At 43.0% G+C, this 20,290-nt stretch overlaps 1 protein-coding gene across 7 annotated transcripts in view; it reads left to right on the top strand.

Moving 5' to 3' along the window:
- AKAP13 (A-kinase anchoring protein 13) overlaps window positions 1-20,290 on the top strand; it is a 204,384-nt gene that overhangs the window by 30,899 nt on the left and 153,195 nt on the right. For all 7 annotated transcript variants that reach the window (XM_039723000.1, XM_039722995.1, XM_039722998.1 and 4 more), the window contains exon 3: window positions 16,611-16,707. The gene's annotated coding sequence lies outside the window, so the exon portion shown is untranslated. The remainder of the gene's footprint in view (window positions 1-16,610; window positions 16,708-20,290) is intronic.

Here is a 20,290-nt window from a genome sequence, read left to right as displayed (position 1 = left end):
ATAAAGCTTGCTTATTGGTGTTCCTGTGAATTAATTGCATCTGTAGTTTTTTTCTGAACTTATGTTCAGATTGCACCATGGGATAGTTGAAGTGTCACTCAGAGGCTCTGGAGTGACATTTATCAATATGGCCTCTTAAGACAAAAGTTGATTTATGATGTGACCTGTCCCCTCTCCAGTGAAATCACAAGGCTATGGGCTCTGCATCAGCCAATGTTTGCTGTCTCTCCCATCTTCTTCCCAAGCCCTGGAGAAAGAGATGAACAAGATATTAATAATCTCAAGGCTGGACAGTGTATTGGGAGGTCACTGGTATTATTTGGTGACTTTTCTGTTTTAATGTACAGTGTTGGAGCCATTTCAGTAACTTTAAAGATCAGGTCCTATAGAGGAGATCAGGAAGATGTGTGCAAATGTGACCCTTGTGTGCATTGTCCCTTTTTTTGTGTGATAAGTGATGCTACATGAGAAGTCCTCTTGCAGACATATAGATGGCAACTAATAGTGATGCAGGATGATGTCTGCAGACTTTTATGGGTAATACTGGAAAAGTTGGTGTTCTTTCCTGACCACTGTCAGCATTTATGCTTCTGTGCTGCTGTGACTTTCTAAGATGTGTGGTCTGTATGTTACTGAAAACATACAGCAAATAAACTTGTCCAGGCAAGAACATGACCTTGATGCACAATCATTACCTAGAGCCCTAGGCTGGAAAGAATTATTAGTGTTGGAGATTGTGGTAAGGAGTCATCTTCCAGGTCGGTCCCTAAATATAGTCCTTTAAAGGTTTTAGCAATGCTTTTGGACTGTAATGTTTTTAATTGCAAAGGACATAAATCTTGTTGTTACAAGGGAATGCAAAAAAAACCCACCCAAACTTCTTTCAATTCACAGTACATTTCTCATTTTACAAAAGCAAAAAGTGCCTGACAAATGCTGAAGAGTGAACACCTTTTGAAGTTGTGTGGAAATGAATATTCAACCTATGAGCCAGGAGCAAGATACAGCAGGAATTGTGTGAGAGCTTTGTGTGGGAGGAATTATCTTCCCATGGTTTACATAGTGTAAAAAGAGAAGACCCCTCTTTCCTTGATGGGAGTAGCCCCAGTAAAGTCAGAGCTCCTATTCACATGGAGGAAGATTTGTAGATTCAAGTCTTAATTTAGCTGTATTTGTTTGTGTAAGGCTGGGTTGGTAATACAGATAATACACAATTTATTAGGTCTGTTAAACTTTCAGATTTCCATCCAGTTTAAGCAGAATTTATTGGAATTTACCACTCTGAAAAATGAGCCTGTCATTTCCTGAGGAGTAGTAAAGAGCACTGGCAAAGATTACAATGTCTTTCAAGATGCAGCAGTGCTTCTGAGTGGTGTTTGTAGGCTGCCGGGCACAGAGTGCCTGAGAGGGCAGTTTTAGGTGGTGTTATAATAGCTAACCAACCCAAGCACGGCTGGTTGAGCATTGCTGGAGGTTCCTGACTTTGTCCATGACTTGGAATGCACAGGAGTGGTAAAGCTCTGTAATGCAGTACAGGAGGGTGGTGGAGTTGGAATTAATTTGCTGGGAGTTGCCTTTTCATGGGGGAAGAGAGAGTTTCTGCTCCTGAAAGAGACCTCAGACCCAAAGATCCAACACAGCCATCATACCTTTCTCTAGCAGTGCTTTTAGGAGAGTGATGAGTTGGAGAGGGGAATCTCTTCATGTGAAGAGAAGAGTTTGAGGACCCAGAGTTGGGTCCTCAAACTGAGGAAAAGTTACAAAACAAACAGAGTAAAAGTTACAAAAAAACTTGATGCCTGTGCTTTTTTGAGGTACCTTCATTAAGCCGCTGTGGTGGTGTATGTATTGGATTATACCCATATTTCTTTCCTGTGTTTGAGCAAACTCTTTGAATTCTTTACATGAGTTGAACACCTTGCTCAATTCTACTGCACGTGACTGTTATCTGAACAACAACAACAACCTGGCTGCTCATCATTTCCGTTTAAGCCGTGATGAATTTGGTGACCTTTGAGAAACTTTCCTCTTGTTGCTCATGTTCCACTCCTTGCCCTCTAAAGGGACAAAGATGATACTTAGTGGTTTTTTCCTCCTGTCACTCCAGTTCAGAAAGGGCTGGAAAATTCTCTATCAAAAGTCACTTAAGGATTTTTTGTCTGCCTGAGGGAACTTTCCTTCCAGTCCTCGCCTCTGCCTTGCATTGTCTTGTAACAACAATGTTTCCCTAGGAGCACAGTGTACCTGAGAGGCAAGACATGTGCTTATTTTGCTGGTTAATCATCATGGGTGCTGGTGTGGACTAATTTTGTGAGACCAACAGCAATGGTCAAAGCTGGTTTTCAACAGGAGTGATGCTAGTGTGAGAGCCAGGGTGCTGATGGGACCCATTTTAAAGTGGAAGAAACACAAGCTGCTGGATTTCAACTTTTTTTTTGGAAGAATATAAGACATAAAGGATAATTTTTCTAAGGTGGTTGTATATTAATGCAGCAGCTGGACAGAGGAGAACCAGCATTTTTGGTAGGTGCATGAGCAGAACTGTGCAGTTTTACCCCTGTGCACTTTTAGTGTTCATTCCTGTGATGTCCCATCCACCCAATACAAAACCTTTTCATAGGATGGGAACTCAGTGGACCTGTGCTGTTTATCCTGACTATAGGTTTGTTCTTGGTGCCTTGTTTTCCCCTTCCATTGCTCTCCTGCAGCCTGCTTTTGTTGAGCTGGCTCGGAGCTGGGTTGCTGCTTGCAGGCAGAAGATATGAAGTAGTGTGGGAACAGCTTCTTGCTGACAGAATCCATGAGCTGGTGATAAAAAGAAGTCCTGAGACATTCTTCTGCAGGCCACAGTCCAGATTGCTCTCACGCTCCCTTCTGCCTTGTGTTTATGATACCCACTCCAGTCTGGGAAAGGGGGTGCTTTTAGATTGCTTTCTATTGAAAAAAGGAAAAAGGTTGTAACATTTGATCAGGTGTAAGAGGTGAGAGTAATGAACATGGTAAAGTGTAATTTACGTACTCAGAGCAATTTGACACATTTTAGACAAACTATTGCATTGCAAACTTTATTTGCAGTGCAACGGTGGATGAGGGATGTTTTACTACAAGGCAGTGTTGTGGAAGAGCTTGGCTTTATGCTTTGGGAATGAGGCTGAGCTTCTTGGGAGGAATTCTACAAAAAGAACCCAGACCATGAAAACCCCCTCCATTACTCTAGACTTGTAGAAAAGCATAGCTCAGAGGCAGTCCGGGCACGTGCTCTGCTGTGTGGCTCAGACACTCTGTGGTCAGTGGCAATCTTTTCATTCTGTTTCTATGTCAAGTGGCCTCGGGCAGAGGGAGCCCAGCTTACCTGACTAAAGGGACTTCAAAACGATTCCTGGTTTTGTCATTTACGTGCATCAGGACTATGCAGTAGAGACACATGCTTACAATGAAAAGAAAACTGAATCTGCATTCTTCTCTTGCTTTTTTGTGGGCCTTTTGGTTCATGACTCAAAGGCTCTTGCAGAGGCTTCTGAGCCAAAAATGCAGCTGCGTTTTTCAGTCACATGCTTTTTTGCCAGATCCAATAATAGCAACTATTGGGCAAGAGAGAAGAGAATAATACAACCTGCCTTACTGCAAGTGTTTGTGGAACCATACTCGTGGGAAGTTGAAGATGATTTTCATAGTGAGCAAACCTTTTTATGAACTTCCTCCATCTCCTCATCCCTATGCATGTGGTGCTTGTTAACACCCTGGGTGCTTGTGGAAATAGCACTGCTAATAAAGGACATCTCCATGGTTTGTGATGGAAGACCTGTTACCAGTGACTGAACTGTGAGATATTCCTGGAAGAGTAAGATCCAGTAGTAGGGGAGAGGGTTTGAATTGCAGCTGGAAAGCATTGAGAAATCCTTTTGGCAAATATATTCAACTGAGAAAACAAAAGCAAAACAGAGACCTGATGGATCCTTGAAGTGGACTTAATTCCTTGTGTTATGGTTCCCAAGGGGTTCACCAGCATGTTTTGCACATTTTTAGTCTCCAGACTGGTGCTCTTGTCTTTCATCTAAGGTTTTAGTTTTACACTATGCCATGAGAAAGATTTGTCCTGTTGAAAGACAATGTACAAAAGGAGAAATATTGTGAATCCCTTTAAAATACAGTGGTGGGTCAGTAGTGTGGCCCTTCTTTAAAACCCTCTTTAGAAGCCCTGTGATACTCATCGTTTGCATCTGATCAGAAGACTGTAGGCTTTGAGCCATGTGCATTTTTTCCCAATTAAGCAGTTGTGTCCTATGTTGGATCCTTCCCATAGAGTATGGAAAATAAAATAGGCTTTTAGTCTTCCCCAAATTTGTAACAGCACTTGATACTTAGCCCATGTTTTGCCTTTTATGTAGTATATATGCTTTCTTACTGCTCAAATTTTGAAGTACTTCTCTTTACAAGCTTATGAAACTTCTTTAATCCATTACTGTAGTGCTGCAAACACAGACTATGGCTGTAAACAGTACGTGCTATTGGTGAAGAAAAATTACCATCTTGGAGGCCTTTATTTTAACGGTTGCATTTTGTTCTACTTTAGAAAGACATTGGCTTGCCAGAGTTTCAGCATTGCTTCTTTTTCCCCTCTGCAGATTGTGATCTTTCTTCTTGGGAATATAAATATCACTCACATTTTATTGTTCTTTGTGCATGCTAGTGGAATAGGAGGTTTGTCCTGCTGCTGCAACCCCTTGTGTTGGGGATGTTGGCCAGAGAATGTCCCCATCACCACAAGGAAGGGGCACATCTGGACCTCCAGCCAAGCAGTGCTGCAGCAATTGTTTCCAGCAAGGATCCTGAAGTAAGAAACCAGATGTGCTTGTATTGGGATTTTGGGTGACAAACAAGACATGGGTAGGAGAGAATGCCACCTGTGTTTAGACCACACTGTTCTCTGTGTCCTGTTGCTCTTGGCATTGGGAGGGAGGAAGGGTCTGGGAACAGAGCAGTAGCTGAACAAAACAAGGTGAATCAAGGGCAGAGCAAGAAGCTTAACTTGCAATTTCCTTGTCTTTGTTGGTTTAAATCTGACCCTCCACATTGTTTAATGTTTTGCATTTCATTTCCTCAGTTGCTTAAGGAATGGTTGAGGCTGGCAGAGATGCTTCAAAACCATGGTCAGGTGGGGCATGCAAGATTTGAATTAAAAAATTGGTTTTTACTTCCAGTGGAGACTCATGTTTTATTTTAAAATAGAGAAATTATTTTCTCTAATTAATTTTTTTCTCAGAGAAATTATTTTCTTGTTCCAGCAGTGCAGAGAAACCTTTTAGTCCTGGTTGGCTCATAATTTTGTTCTGTACCCTTGAGGATGAAAAAAGAAAGTCCAACCTTAAGCGTTCTTGCACAGTAGAAACTAAATCAGTGTGTTAGTGGTCAGAGTCTTGCTTGCAGCAGAACTGGATTTGATCTTTTGCTGCATCTCCATGTTGAGCTTTTGTTTCCAACCATCGCACTTTGTTGCTTTCCTCTCCTGGTGCTCTGGCAGTTGAGAGGGGGAATTTGTAAAGGAAAACAGCTGTAGTTCAAGCTGTGGAAAAGTTACTGAAGACAAATCCCTTGGGGTTATTTGGCTTGGTTTCCAACTTTGAATTTCTCCTGTAAGCATTTTAGAAATGGGCCTAATCCTGGAGTCATGGGCTTCAGAGGAATGTGAAGGTGAAATTTTTCAGCCTTTAACAGCAGCAATAAGACTTGAATGATCCTAATGCTTGCTTTTGACCCTAATGCATCTCAAAAAAGGAACCTCTCACCCTCAAATAAATAAAATTCAGTAGGTAGATGTTTATCTCCTCTGGAAACACTGGAAAAACTTGGTTTTTCTCTGTTGCTGTGACTGTCCCCACCTTTGCCATTCCTCCCTAATCACATGCATACCCCAGCTCATGGCCTCTCTGGAGGTTTGCATGGGAAGATCTCTGTTGCTTAGGAATTAATCGGCTTCTGCTGGCTGTCCTTCCTCCACCTGAAGCTCTCAGGTGATCTCTTCCTCTTGCGTCACCCCTAACAATTCAGATGTCAGAAGGAGCCTCGCCCTGGGGGATTTAGAGCTCAGTGAAGAGCCCTTCCTGTAGGTCCCTGGGGAAAGCCCCAGCTCTGTCGGCTGGCTGCTCTCCAAGCACACTGGGATGCTGGAGGGGGACAGGACAGGGCTTTCCTTGGGATGTCCCAGTGCTCAGGCTCCTTCTCCCAAATCAGGGAACCCACTCCAGCAGAAAACTGATGTGTCAAAAGAAACGTGGGTGTTGACCTGGCTGACCCTTGTCCAGCAAGCAGCAAATGTGTGGCTGGGGGCAACTGAGGGGTGAGCAAAACCTCCTAAGTGGCAACTGTTTGGGGCTGGTGTAAAGCAGTTGTTGAAACCTTACTAGAAATGAAATCCCTCACTGGAGGAGGCTTGGCAGTGACCTGTAGAAGAGCATCTCTAAAATTTAGCTGTGTCTTCCCAGCACTGGTCAGTGTCAGGTTTCCCTGGATGATCCAAGACCAAAAGGTTGTTTGAGTTTTTCTGTGAGACTGTGACTCTCAGTGAAGGAGCATTTTTTTTCACCTGCGGCACTGACCACTTCTTGGGATCTGGTGGGTTGTCTGTGATCTCTAGCAACCTCTAGTGCTAAATGCATGTGCTGTAGGCTTGTACCCCTTGTATTTTTGTTTTGGTGGGAGTGAGCATGATTATTTGAAATTGCTAGGAAGAAAATTGAATGGATCAGGGAATGTGTGGTGAATTTCTTAGAATACTTTACTTCATCTAAAACCCTTTGTTTAGATTTCTGGGCAGACATTAAATTTTGCTGTCTCTATTTTCTGGTTGTAGAAATAACAGAACCTATTCATTTATCTTAAAACATATTATTTCTTATTATTTATGCATAGAACACAAAAAAAGAAATTGGCATCAGCTTGTCACTGCTTTCCGTGGCTTAACTCTTTCTACTCCTAAATATGCTGTGGAAAAAGTGCATGTGCCCTTAGTTGTAATTAATGAGGTGTATATTGGAAAACCTGTCAGGGGGTTTTGATTACTTTTCATTAAGTTTTTATTTTTGTTTTGTTACCAGCTAACCCTGTTCAGTGCTCTGCTGAATGACAGTCAAGTCCTGAAGAAGGCGGGCAATGTCTGACTGGGAGATTAGCCACAATTGCAGGAGCACAGGAAAGAGGAGATGGCAGCAGTGTGAGGCTGGGTTTGCAAGAGGTGAATCACCACTTGCATAGGTGTAGATAGGTAGATAGGCACTTGAAAACCCTACCTGCACGTGGAACTGTGGGTAGTGCCTTTGCTTGATTGCTGTGTTGGTGCCTGGGTAGTGCCCACAGTCCTGTTGACACTCAGCTGCTGTTGCACAAATGGTCATTTACAGGTGCACTGGGAGAAGGGTGTGTCCTGACAATTAGCTGGCTTTAACTTCTTATTTTTCCTTCACTGAGCAAAAAGCTGTACCTGCTTGGTGTAGGTGAGGAGAGGGAGGGTATTCTGTTGGGCGAACACTTGTCACTGCTGTAAATAAAGATCCTTTGCTTCAGGGGATGGTTGGGAAAATAAGTCCCTGATGTACTGGCAGGTACGTCAGCAAAGTTGCCCAATAGCCTGGTGTACCTGTAGTAGGTGTACCTGTAAGTGACGGTAGCTTCATGTAATTTGTTTTTGTTTTTTTGAGGATGCCTAGCAGCTGGCAGTGAAGTCATCCCAGTGCTAGTTGGGTCACTGGTTGTAACTCTTGATTAACGGGGAGGAGTGTACTTTGCAGAGAAAACAGTGAGTAGGTCTTACTGTGGCCACCTCCATCCCATGTGTGAAACACATGGGAGGATACAGGCACCTCCAGGATTTCACTTTGCTGGGTGAATGCAGAGCCAGTAACAGGCTCAGGTAATCCCAGGTTGTATTTGATGTCAGAATTTGAGACAGAGGTTATATGAGAATTTGCTGACTGTTTCAGGAATTTTTTTGCTAGTGGCAAAAGCTTCCTCCCCTGGCATGCACTTGGAGTTACATGCCCTGGGCTCTTTGGGTACTGGGAAAATTTGTGCCGTGTGCCAATGCTATTTGATAATGTCCCTTGCTTTTCTACTCATAATACACTGCCTTGCTGTGATCTGCCTCTTTAAAGAGGAATTTGTTGCAGGTGTCTGCATTTGTAAAATGGGGAAAAACTGGCAGCTGAATGAAAACAGTGTTTTCATTTAGAGGGGGGGAAAAAAGAAGTTGAGCTATATGAAAGCAAATCTGGCAACCTGCTGAAGGGTTTGCAGGGTAAAAGATGCGTTGTGGTTGCATGCTGGTTGTTTCCAGCCATCTGCCTTGCTGTAGTAAATGCAGATCTGTTGCAGCTGCAAGTGGCTTGTAACAGCACCCTGTGCTTCCTCCCGCCTTGGAAAAAGTGAGCAGGAATGCTAACACATGGAGATGAACAGTTGCCATTGTGGATTTTAATAGAATTAACAATGTTTTTTACAGGTGCAGAGGAATACAAGTATGGCATTTTTCTATTAAGAATAGTGAGATACTAGTGACATTTTAAAGGGTTTCTAGATAAGGCACAGCATCTCTTCTTGAGGCTTTTGTTTGAACAAGCACGTGCAAATATTGGCAAGCAGCTTCCCAGCTGATGCTATCACTCTTGCTTCCCCATTGCAGTTTTGGTCCTGTCAATTTTCTTATGAGCCCCTTGATATTGAACCTTGATTGGCCATGGCACTTAACTGCTTTTTGAAATCTAAACAATACTTCTCAGCCCTGATGCTGATATAGTGCTTTTCATCTGAGCACTTTACAGAAAAAAAAAAAGGTGAAATAAGCCTGCCAAGCTGCAATTTGGTATTGTGTTTATTGACATGAAAGGTCAATAGATTCTAAAAGAATGTTTCAAACCAAATGGTTTCTCCCTTAAGCTATATAAGTACTATGAATAGAAATCAATACTATCTGGATGTATTTGAGCATATTTAGTAATAAACTCCATTCAGAAATCTTGAGGTAGGAACACTCTTCCATATGAACAGTTCATGCTGAGTGCTCATCAGATACCTAAATTACTTTATTTGTTGCCAGTTCATGGGTGATATCTCTGTTAAAGCTGTCTCATAATACTTCCTTAAACGAGGCTGCAGCTGGGAGTTAACTCACATGGCACAATGCAGAAGTCACTCCAGCTGTCAACTGAACAGGTTTCACTGGAGTTATGTCATCTCTGTGCAATGGAGTGTTAATGCTGGGAGGAGCAAGCACTACTTGTGAGATACAAGTGGTTGCTAGGACAGGCGTCAGATAAATCTTTTTGGGTTTGAACATTAGTTTGGGAAAAGGGCTGACTTTGCTGACTTTGCTTTGGGCATCTCTTCTCCTGGATGTGGATGACTGATGCTCAAAAACTGAGCCTCACCTTCATCCTTGAGCTTCTGGTGCCAGGGAGGCAGGAAGGGTGTGTTTGAGTGGATCTCACGTGCTTGGAGTCAGATGATGGCTCTGGGAAAATGGGATGTGCACTATGCAAGTCTGCAGCCTAAACGCTGAATTGTTGGAGCTGTTGTGTAACCCGCCCGTAATCTGAGTGCTGCGTTGCAGGTTTTTGTTGCATCATTAAACCTTCTCTTTCATTACTGGTTTAGGACCATTATACAGATCTCCTAATTCATATAATTAAGTGTTGGGCAGCTCCAGTGACATGTTGATTCGAGTAGTGAAGTGATTTAATGTCATGGTTGCTTGGCAGAGCCAGGCAGCACGGGTGGGGATGGAGACAGCTTTTGAAGAAAGGGGGAACTGTCAGTGCTGCTTGGGTGGAGAGGTGATACCATCCAGATTACAGACTGTGCTGGCTGCCATCTCTAAAGCCTTGGACAAGTCATTTTCTGTCCCTTTGTGTACCCTCACAGCATTTCTCTGTTTAACGCTGTGAGAGAGGGATTCTTGCTGCATCCATGGGTACAGCACAGAGGGACCTTGGGCTTGGCGGGAGCTGCAGTGGAAGACAAGAATATAGATTTGTTATTTGTATTTTATACCAAGATACCTCCTTAACATGTAGGAGAAAACCTTGTATTAATGCGTCAGTGTTGTTATATGCTGGTGTTTGGTTTCAGCATGTACTTGTTCCCATCCTTGTCACAAGGCTTCTAAGTGCCTTCTTCTTATTTCTTTGAGTATTTTTGTAAACTGTGTGGAAATGAAGAAGAAAATCAGTTTTGTACATGGGGAAAGTTAGATTAAACAAGTGAATTGTGTAGGCTTCATGGCTGGAGCAGGAATGCCTTGCACTGATTGTGAGTTTGATTTCCATCTGTGGTGATGGCTCTCAATTACCTTATTAAGCTCCATTTTACATGCAAGAACTGAGAAGCAGGCCACATTGACTGGGATGGTTTTGAACAACGAAAGCATGGGGATAACTTCATAACCTTGATGTTGTGGCCTAGCTTTGAGCAGGGTGATGGACCAGGCAAGCCTTCAAACTGAAATTTTCACATGAATCTTGTTTCCAGCCACTATGCCTTCTCTCATGGTCCATGTCCTGTTCTGGGGGGTGACATGTCATCTTCCCAAGAAATGTCTGGCGTGTCCTGACACAACCTGCACCCAGTATTTCAAAGCAAATAGGCCCATTCTGTTAAGTGGAGAACTGTGGTTGAGTGGCATTTTCCTGTGCCTTTGAGGCATTGTGTTGGTAGCTCTTGCTGATGGCCATGCTGAAGTAGTCCTTGCCTTCACTGTTAGTGCTTCCTCTGTTTCCTGCTCTTCTGAAGGGGGTTTGTTTTGGGCTTTGCCCCATTGTGGCAATCATAGAAACTGTCACCTGAATATCATGGTAGAGGAGAGAGGAAGGAGAAGAATCTATTGCAGAATTAGAAGTTTCTTAAAAAAGATAGTTTTAGAAGTGTCTGAGGGCTTGAGAAGTTACTGAAGGTTGCTGCTTTTTGCTTTGTTTTTTAGCTAATCAGTCTGATACTGGTTCCTGGTAGGAAGGAGTAGTAGTGGTCGTGCCATGGTGGTTCAGTGAAGTGCTAATCCCTTGCACAGATTTTAAACTGTCCTCAATTTAAGTTTTAATATCTCCCACAGACAGTCAGCCATGATGGTCTTGTGGAAACAGTTTGAAGTCCTTATCTCAGTCCTGATGTGATTTAACAAGGCTGTCTGGAAAGAAGCAGTTGTTATTTAGGATGAGCATGGTGACAGGCTCCAGTTAAAAGAATAATAGATTTCAGGACCAAGCCCTGCTTTTATTAGTAAGAACTAATGGGTAACAAAAGCATTATTCTTTCCAGTTTTTATTTTGTTCAATTTTGAAGGCTGAGACCTTGTGTACCTTTGAGAAGAGCACTTGTGCAGGACCATGCTCTTAGAGGTGAGGGGGTTTTCACTGCTTGCAGAGTCCTCTTCAGTGTCACGTCATCTTCTCCTGGGGAAACAGGTTGCTGTGTGTGATTGCCCAAGAGGTGTCTGTGAGCCCAGGTTGCTGTCCAGCGGCAAGGGAGAGAGCCATAAAGCGTCACTGGTCTCTTTGTTTTGCTGCTTCATTGAGATTGCTGGTGGAATTAAAAAAACTTCAAACTTCTTAAAAAATACAGACTTCTTTCAGTTTTGTGCAGGTCTCCAGTTCCAGAGAGAAAATTTGTGTCTGTCCAGGATTAGAGTGAGCAGAAAAGTGCTCTTGGTGTATTGCTTCCTTGCTTCCCTTTTACTCTATTTACTCTATGGGACTGTTTCTGTTTACAAGTTCAAGGCAATACTGTCAAAAGAGTTTGGGTTTCAAAGTTAACTTAGTGTATATGAGGGAATATTTATCTCCCATCTCTTGGTAATCAGGATTGATGGGACTGCAGTTAACATCTTAATATTATTGCTTGCTCTGCAATGTGTAGAGACATGTGAAATATGGATATGTTTTACTTTCTATTGTTTTAAAATTCTTGGCTTTTCTTCATCCAGTATGGCAAGTCAGATGCTGCTGTCTAAACAAAACCCATCATTTACTTGCAATGGAATGTTGTGTGTGTGTGTCAAAATGTGATGAGATGCAATCTGCCCTCCACTCTTTATGGTACAAATGTAGCTTGATGCAGTGGCTAGGGGATCACTCTGTATTTACACTTGTCCAAAGCCATGCAGATTTTAGGCAAATAATGTTTTTGTCTTCTGTTTATATAGGATCATAGAATTGTATAGCTTGGAAAAGACCCTTAAGGTCATCAGGTCCAACCATTACCCAGCTCTGCCAAGACCACCACTGAACCATGTCCCTAAGTGCACATCTTTTAAATGCCTCCAGGGATGGTGACTCCACCAATTCCTTGGGCAAATGTTCCAGTGCTTGACCAAGCATTGGTGAAGAAATTTTTCCTCATGTGCAATCTAAGCCTCCCCTGGCACAACTTGAAGTGCTTTCCTCTTGTCCTGTCAGTTGTTACATTGGAGAAGAGGCTGACCCCCACCAGGCCCCTCAATCCAGCCTTTCCAGATCCCTGTGCAGAGCCTTCCTGCCTTCCAGCAGATCAATACACGTGCCCAGCTTGATGTCATCTACAAACTGACTGAGAGTGCCCTTGATCCCCATATCGAGTTAAAGGTGTTAATCGGGACTGGCCCCAGTGCTGAGCCCTGGGGAACACCAGTTGTGACTGGCTGCCAACTGGATTTCCCTCCACATGCTGGGCCCAGCAATCCAGACAGTTTTTAACCCAGTGAGCAGCAGAACTGTACACCCATCCAAGCCCTGAGCAGCCAGTTTCTGCAGGAGAATGCTGTGAAACAAGGTGTAAAAGGCTTTCCTAAAGCCTAGGCAGACAACATCTGCACCCTTTCCTTCATCTACTAAACGGGTCGCTTTGTCATAAGAGGAGATCAGGTTAGTCAAGCAGGACCTGCCTTTCCTAAACCTATGCTGTCTGGGTGTGATCCTCTGGTTGTCCAAGGAGTGTGTCCAGTTTACCTTCCCTAAGGAATTAGGAAATACCATTCTGACCATCAGCCAAACTTCTGGAAAGGTCTCGTGAGCCAGTCTCTCCTGGGAGATGCAGTAGAAGCAGGAAAAGGATGCCCTGTAAAAAGAATATCATAGTATGCAAATATAGGCTGTGTATTAAGAGCAAAAGATTGTAGCACACACAGTTGTACACCCAGAAATTTGAGAGGTGAGGAGGGAAAGCAATGTTTTCCTTGACAGCATTTTATAGAAATTGTGAGGAGGCTTTATAGCAGGGAACAGCCAAAAGTCAGAAAAACCCCAGAAGTTTGTTTGAGTGCTGGGGACTGGCTGTGCTTGGGTGTCTTGCCTATGAAAATGTTCAGCTGTATCAAATAATCCCAAATAATCAGCTGTCCATCTCCTAGACTATTAGTTTTCTCATCTTGGTGCTGCTTCTTGAATTTGTGGAAAGGTTTGCAATGTCAATTACAACCAGATGGTGTGATAACTCATTTGATGTGTCAAAGTGCTCAGATGGCAGAGCAACAAAACATGGAACACTTCTCAGAAAAATAAAATAGGTTTGGGTGCAGGTTTGAGGAGTGATTTCCTCTGTGCTGGACACTGGGGAGTGTTTGGGAAGGGTGGGAGTTTGCTGGGGAGGAATCAGGTCCACATGTTGGGAAGATACCAAGCATGTTTAAGAGTCCCGACTGATTTCTCTCAAATAGATTATCAACACAGAATAATTTCTTTTTTGTCTGTTGTTCATTTAATTTGGAAATATAACAAGACTACCTTTTGGTGCTTTTCTCCTCTGCCTCTTGGGGATGTACCAGATATAGATCACCTCTAAGCTATTGGGCTTTTTTGGTAAAATAACTCATCTCTTACAACAATTGCATATATAATTCAAAGAGTCAGTTAATATTATCTTCTTAAAATTGTAAGTAGCTGTAACACTGTCCTTAAATTTTCTTTTCCTCTCTCTTCATAAAGAGTGTTTTAGTAATCAGTGGGCTGGGTAATTTCTGCTTTAGCTGTTGCAGTGGGGAGAGGGCAAGACCATAAACAGTCTGCTATCAAATAATTGTGTCCTAACAAAAGAGATGGGTTTTGCCCCCTATTTTTATTAAACTCAAGCAAAATAGGATGTGTAAAGGCAGGCGTCAAAAGGACTCTGCTTTACATTCTCATTTACTTTAGTGAGCGCTGTGGGATATCATGACTGTAGGCCCTTTTAAGGGAGAAATTATCCAGAGTTACAGGTTGTTTGGAATATTTGCAGAGCTGTGTAGAAACCAAATTGCTTTTTATAAAGCTACTGTATGTATATCATTCTTTTCTTGTGATAATACTGAGCAGTTTTTCATTTGTGGAGCAGTATGAGCTCACCCATGAAACATAAATTTTAAACCCATCTTTTTAAGATTCAGAAAACAGGAGCTGTGTCAGTGTTCGTCAACACTTGGTAATGATTTCCCAGTAAAAGAGGAGGAGGAGAAGAAGAAATCCCCATGGGGAAATCCTTCTGAAATGGGTGTGCTTAGGCATGCAGGAGTTGTCCCATAACGATTTCAGGGGAAGCAGAAATCAGTTGTTTGGGGAATTAGTACTTTGATGTGGACAACCTTACTGATTGTGCAGGCTCTTTACATACAGAACTAAAATATATAAGACTTCTAAATGTTACTTTCTTCTTCTTGTAGCAATCTAAAAACTCCCATGGAATAAAACCAGACAAAAAAGTGTGAGGAAGAATGTTATGATTTATGTTAGTTTTTCATTGCTGGGCCAGTTTATTTTCTCCAGTTGCTAATACTTTCCAGGTCCTGAGCATCCAAGTGAGCTTTCCATACACACACCCTCATTCCTTAGTGGAGATGAGGAAAAACCTGCAGTGATTCACAGCATGCTCACTGTCTACCCTGGCAATGTTAGCCATACCCACAGTCCTTGTTGGTTCAAAGGGATAGCAGCAAACCTTGCTTTCTCTGCCAAAATATACAAATAGAGTAATAAAAGCCAAGTTATCAGTGTCTCAGAAATAAGTGAAACCACTGTATTGTTGTTGTATGTGCCTTGGAAAGAGCGGTTCCTTGGAGATCAACACAGGATGGCAAATAGTTAATCATTGCTTTATCAAACAGTAACCATCTCCTAAACTGAGGTTCTGAAACTAACACTACAAAAATGCCAGAGGAAAGTTCCAGTCTGCTTGTTTGTGACTGCGAGGGTGGTTTTTACTGGTTAATGAATCCAAAGAGTGTTTGTCTGCTCTTAACAGGGATTTAAGAGTTCAGGTAATTCCACTTTCAGCTCCAGTAGTTTGGCATAAGAATGTAATTCAGAAATGTGTGACATGGTAATGAAGGAATTCATGCACATTCCTCATACTTTAAGAGGATGAAATGTTTTCTGGTTTTCCTCTTTGGTCTATATCTAAATAAACATATTTGTAGTAAAGCACAGTACCCTGTAATGCCTTGCAAAATACTCTCCCCATTTCTCAGCAGAATGGATAAAAGAGACTTTTAGCTGTTAATCTTAAGAAAAAACATTTGTAAAACTGACATTGTGGTATTCAGGTGATGTAGTTCTTGTGTAGATGGAATGAGATTTTTTGTGCAGTGCCTCACCTTCCAATCCTGTACTTTCCCCAGCTAATTCACACAGTACAATTGATTTCCCAGCTGGTAACTAGTTTTGTCATTGTTACTTCTGTGCTTGTAATTGCACTTTGAGGTTGGCAGGTTGGCTCAGGCTGTGAGATTCCCAGATGATGGATGTTTTCCCAACAGGGAGAGTGCAGGGACAGAGTGTCTCTCTGGTAGAGCAGGAGGAGGCAGTTGGTGTGCTGTGCTTGTGTTCAGTGGTGTTCGTGTGCAGCCACAGCCTTTCCTGGTGTGGTAACCAAATGATGGTCTGAGATACCCTGATAACTTTGACTTACCTAATAAAATCTCCCACACAGCATTTAATAAACTATAGCCCAACCTTGGCTTTTTCACCTTTTGACATTTGATTCACTTTAACTGCTCTTTCTAGGTGTGCTTTGGAGACCATCCCTATGGATGAATCTACTGAGTACACTTCGCCCCAGAGCTGAAAATCAGCCTGCAAAAAAGTACAAGCTACCCAAAAGGGTTTGGCAGAGATGTCCTGGTAGATTTGGGCTTCATCTGCTGGCCACCATCTGCCATCATCTACCTTTGTTCCTGTTGAAACACTTTGGTGTACTGGAGTCCACAAAGAGTTTGATGGAGTCTGTCTGGGAGGGCTGTGTTGATGGATGCAAAGGACTTAAGGCTAGCTTAATTGTTTGGGATGTAGTTATGGCCAACAGATCAACAGCTTTGGGGATAAACCAAATAGCAGGACAGCAGCAAATGCAACTCAGCAGTGCAGTTATTCTTAGGTGGTGCCAGATGCCCATGTGTGTCTATAAATAGCCCTATCCATAATGTGACCATTGTCCTGTGTGTGCTCCTGGAGCCACATGGGGCTGCTGCAGGAAGCAACACATGCCTCCCACATGGCTAGCAAGGGAGAGGATGGTTTCTATCCCCCTTGGCAAAGGTGTTGCAGTGCCATTTTGGGTGTTGGGACTGCTCTCAGCCATGCTGATCCTTGCAAGTGGTGACTCTTTCTTCTTCTTCCCCCTTCTAGGAGCTGAGTGTTGTGACCTGCCCTACTTCTCTCTGCTGAGTGTGGGAGCAACCTGAGGAAGATCTTGGAGCCACCTGTACTGCTTCATGCAGTTAAAGTAAGGTTAAATGTTTTGGCAGCTCTTTTATGTATACACCAGGATTGAGATGAGGGGTTTGGGACAATGGGTTTGCCCATTGTCTAGCCATTTGTCAAACTTAGCCTTGACAGGAGGAGGAGATGCTAATATCAAAGCAATTACAGTAATATGAACAAATTCAACAAGCTATTTTGCCATAAAATACAATCTCTTTGTGGGGTGGGGTTAGAAAAGGGATATGTGGTGTTGCCTCCTGTATCAACCCGATGCCATGGTATAAAATAGCACTTAACACTTAAAACATCAGCTGTTTTTCCCTAATATTTTAAGACAGAGCTTTCATGTCCCTGGGGCAGCAGGCATACGGTTACAGCCCCAGGATTTCCACAGGAGCTGGCTGGGATCAGAGCTGAGGTGCCTCCTGGTCGGTGCAGCGGCTATTGGTCTGTCTGCCCCGGAGCAGTCGTGGTGTTGAGGCTTCTGGGTTTATTGTTCAGCTAACACCAGCTTCTTGGTGTGGTGAACCAGATCACAGGATGGATCTGACCTAGAAGCGAGTATATGGTTATTGCAATGCTGACAGGAGTTGTTTTGACTCATGGAGTTACACCCTTTCTCTCCAAAAAGACTTGAATGTGCAAAAACTGGTAGCCTGAAGCAAAGAAACTGCCAGAGTCTTGCCTGGAAATGGGTGCTTGCCATGTGTGAGCTCTGTCAAGGGAGGGAGGAAGGAAAACCACTGCAAGCTCTCTCTTTACTCCTCCCACTGTCCCTAACCTGTTTACCTTCTGCAGTGCCTCGTATTTTCCATGGTCTTGCCTATGAGACCAGTGCTTTAACGAGACCGAATCCAAATCGTTTGGTGTTACTGAGCTGTGGCAACAGCTGGGTGGATTAATCATAAACTGTTGGTACTTTTAGAGAGACAAGTATGTATCGTAATAATTTGGGTTTTCCTTTTTTCAGTGGGGTTGAGCAGTGGAATTATACCTATTTTCAGACCCTGAGAAAGAAATTAAGTCCTTGGCATGATTATGAATGGAACCTGCTTTATCAGGAATGAATAAGTGGCTTGCTGAGAGCTGTCTTCCAAGTTCATCATGTTTAAAGGAGGAATGCACGACACCAGCTGCAGAGAAGCAATTTGTGGCTTGATTTGTCATAGTATTTCTTAACTTTCTGCTAATTTGGGGAGTGTGGTGAGTTGCAGCAATCTGTGCTCACTGCTGAGGAAGATTCCAGACCCTTTCTGGGGGTGACCAAGGGGGATGACTTTTACACTCAGTTGCAGCAGTGAAATCTCTGAGGAGGCCCAGCACAGCCAGCAAGAGCTTCTCACCTGAAGTCCTGCCTGGGAACCAGCCTCTGCCTCACGTCTGATTTTTGGGTGTGCCTCCTCTGAAGGATCTGGGAAAAAAAGAAAGGCTAATTTGGAGTTCAGGAGCAGCATTCTCATACCCTTTCCTTTTTCTACCTGCTGGTCTAGTATTTCCATAATTGTGTTTGTAATGACAATCTTTTCATTTCATTCATAAAGTGGTTACTGCTTAATGAACTTCATGTTAATGAGCTCTGTAACATTTAAAATAGCTGCATAACTTGAAAAAAAGAAAAAAGCCATCAGCAATGAAGGGACGGATTTCCACTCCCCGAGCTTAATCCTGTGTTATAACATAATTGTGGAGAGTTGCCTGGCTGGGAACAGCTGCACAGCGTGGGCTCTCGCTTCTGCAGAGCTCCTTGTCCCTGAGCTGGGGTAATAAATGATTTACTGGGGAGGCTGGGACCTGTGGGCACTTAACCCATTCATTTCCTGAGGGACCAGCCTGAAAGGTCACTTTGTAAAGGCAGTGGAAAGAAACAGTTTTAAGTGTCTGCAGAATGTGGGGTTTTGCATATGAGCATGCTGCAGAAAGGCTCAGGTGCAGAAAGTGGGGTAGTGGAACTGGGTACAAGCTGTGCTTACTTGGATTTTCATTATTTGATGCTTTAATTTATTTTAAAATGGGGCTTGAATGAGTGTTCTCTCTTTTCTGGGCTAGGGATGTAATGTTTTCTGTTGCTTGGGATTTTACTTCCTGTGGGATATTCCCAGTGCAATACAGTGCTCTGGGAGCAGAGCTCTCATTTTCCTTGCAGGGAATGCCACACCAAGTTACTCCATCATTTCAGTTGCTGAGTGAATGATGAGTATTTTTTGAGTCTGTTGTGCCTCAGAAAGGATGTTTCAGCAAAATGGCCATGTTCTCTCATTGCCTAAAGTGTATGTTTGGAGAAGACCATTTTCCCATAGTTTTGTAAGTTGAAAGAAGAGGAGCAATTATGAAGAAACAGTTTGTAATTCTGCAGTGTCAGATGTGGTCATGCTGTGCCACAGGGAGCGAGGTTAGCACAGGTACTCCTGTAGGAAACCTGAAGTTTCTGGTGAAATTTTCTTCTGGAGTAAAGTTAGCCAGGCGTTTCCTGAGTAAGTCTGTGGTGCCTGGGGCCCCAGTGGCAGCATTTGCAAAATGGAGCCTAAAGGGAAAAGTGAGTCTGATGTATTCTTCAGAGAAGAAAAGCACATTAAAATGTTGGGCACTGAAGCTTCTTAGACCAAAATGCAAGCGGAAACATGTCCTGCATCTTAGTCTTGATGCCATTTTTTTCCAACTCTACCTGTGGTTAGAACTCTCTGCTGTGGAGAGGTAAGGTTGGTGCTTGCCTTGATTAAAATATGCATTGGTTAACTACCTGGTTTGTAAATGCTAGGAAATATTTAATATTTGTCAGCTTTAAAGTGTGTGATGTTTTGGGCATCATGGGTTGTTTTCAATTGCAGATCTGTGTTTTTGGGAATGCAGTACAAGTGCTGTGGTTTGGGAAGCACAGAAAGAAGCAGGGCCTTACTGCTCAGCTCTAGGGCTTGGGGACTTTGTTTCTTTTACTGAAACCATCATTGCTCAGCATAGTTCCTAAAACAGCAGAGCCTGGAGAGTCAGAGAATAGTGAAGTGGAGAAGGTTTTAGGACATGTGCTGTAGTAAGAACTGTGGGAGTCAATAGAGGCTTTGCTCACTTCCACTGCATATGTAAGGCTGTAGGCATCTCCTCCCTGTTGACAGCTCTCCACTGTGTTTATCCTTTTATGCACTGGGGTGAAGTACTCCCCAAAGCCTCTTCTTGCCTCCTTCCATTCTTCACCTTGTCTCATATAATGCATCTCTCTTTTCAAAGATAACCAGTAACTTGCATGATGCCTCAGCTGCCCATTTCTTTACTGAGGATTTTCATGAAGTTCCTGGTTAAACCCCAAAGTCAAGAATCACCCCTGCAAACATGAGCTGGTTCTCATTGAGAGCTTCCCCACAGTTTACTGCCAAAATGTGTATTCAAACAAGAAAATGCATAGGAAGGTATAAATGGATTTTGCTTATTTGAGGAGGCAGCTAGAATGTCTGCTAAGGATTTCTGGAAGTTAATATTTGAGCCTGAGATAAAAGTCTCATGCATACGTGAAACAGCTGCCCCAGAACCTGTTGGAGGACTTAATTTGAGTATAAACATATGTGTGCTCTTGTGTACATGCTGCTCTTTAATTCAAGTCGACTGCTAGGTCTTAA

This window comes from Passer montanus, unplaced genomic scaffold (genome assembly GCF_014805655.1).
Source record: "Passer montanus isolate IOZ18808 unplaced genomic scaffold, ASM1480565v1 scaffold5, whole genome shotgun sequence".
NCBI classification, from domain to species: Eukaryota; Metazoa; Chordata; class Aves; order Passeriformes; family Passeridae; genus Passer; species Passer montanus.
Note: the sequence above shows the minus strand (reverse complement) of the source record. Positions and strands in the feature narration are given on the sequence as shown.